We start from the raw sequence: 1,929 nt of genomic DNA on the forward strand, positions 1-1,929 counted from the left end.
AGAAGGTGAAGCTGCTGCGGCACCTCAGAGTGCACCTGAGACTTCTTCCAACAATTCACTCACTGAGACTTCCAAGGAATCTAATGCTACAGAGACTTTGGTGACAAACATCACAAATGATGCGGAAAATACAACCATCAATGAGGAATCAACCACAACCACAACAACAACAACAACAACCACACTTCCTCCTGTACCTACAACCGATCCACGNTTATCTCTTTTTTTTGTTTCTTAATGTTATTGTGTTTTGTGTGTTTTTGCTCTCTGTGTGTTTATCCTATAATTATTATTATTGCTACTCCATTGTGTGTGTGTGTGTTCTTGGAGACTCTCTCTCTCTGTGTGCACCTGGGCTTGCACTATGATGATGATGAACTGCATTTTGTGGTGAAAAAGGAAATAATAATAACAGATGAATTTATATTTATAATTGCTTGTATATACACACATATATAGAATTACACCCATAGTCGGTGTATTTCTTGTGTTTACTGGATAAATTGGGCACAAATATTTAATTTTCTTTTTTTGCTTGATGATTTTGCTGGGTCGTTGTGTGCTTTGACCTGTACCGGTTTGATATATTTCCTTTTGCAGAAGAGAAAAGTATTAACTGTTACACATAATTTCATTCTTTGCTATATATGCGGACCACGCAATGAAGAGCTCTATGTACTTGTGTGTTTCATGCTCTTATTGGTCGCTATTTTGAATTTATTATATGACCTTCTTTTAGAGTTAATTGGGGTTTTCTGTTTAATACTGGGTATTGTTTTTTTTTCTGCTAGACACTCTAGGTTATTTTTTTTTTTTTCGTTTTATGTTGATCTGTTGCTGGTTGTTTTGTTTTTGTTTATGATTGTGTTTGTGTGTTTATTTTATTGATGTGTTGCGTTTCTCTCTGTATGCTCTTATTTTTAATGGTGTAATCTAGTCTATTTTGGCAATGTCCACTTTGTATGACTGTGATGAAGATGCGCCAAGATCTACTACTCCTAGCAGTGAACCTGTTCCGTGTGTGTGTGTGTTGGTGTTGTCCCTGCTGCTTAATGTGAACCTTGTGCTGATGTTTGGTATTTCTTCAGTGAGTGTTGAGTCTCTTTCTGATTCTAGTGTTAACTGTGTGGATGGTAGTGGACTGCATTCCGGATAGTTCCGTATCTTCCTTTGTAATGTTTTGTAATTCCTGGTGTTTGTTTTTGGTGTTGATTTCTCTTTATTGGGTGTATTTGCAGTGTTCCTTTCTTGAATTATCCTCTACTGGTTTAGTAACATTTATTTCTTTCTCAGCCTTACCGCCATTCTATTGTTGAGATATCTCTCTGTGTGCTGACAGAAGACTGCTGCCTAATCCATTGTACTGGTGTGGCTAATGAAAGTAGTTTCACAATCCATATTAATTGGTTTCCTTTCAAGTGTGGAAAGAATAAGAGATGACTCCAATGGATCCCGCCATTGGGTTCTCCCTCGCTTGAATGAGTCCTGCCAACACCCACCCCAATAGTAGTGGAAGAGGTTTCACTATTCTCTCTCTCTCTCTCTCTCTGTGTGTGTGTGCACTCATATACATTTCTCTCTATTGTAGTGCTTCTAGCAGCAGCCCATACACCTCTTCATCCTCCACTACGTTTAGGCAGCAGCAGGAGTGCTCATCATTATAAACCTGTATGGGGCTGCAGAGTGTACTTGTCCATGCCAGTAGGATCTCATCACAGCAGCAGAGTGAGAGGCACACCGTACAGCTTAAGGAACACTGTCCATAACAATCAACGCAGCATCGGGAATGTTATCCCCAACACCATAAACAACAGTAATATCCACAAGCACCAGCAAAAACACCAATGATCACCATGTGGAAGAAGTGCATCAACAAAAAAATAACAACAACAAAAAGAAAAGGAGTATGAGATGGATTTACACAGGATT

Source organism: Trypanosoma theileri, assembly GCF_002087225.1.
Source record: "Trypanosoma theileri isolate Edinburgh chromosome Unknown TM35_Tth_51_V1, whole genome shotgun sequence".
NCBI classification, from domain to species: Eukaryota; Euglenozoa; class Kinetoplastea; order Trypanosomatida; family Trypanosomatidae; genus Trypanosoma; species Trypanosoma theileri.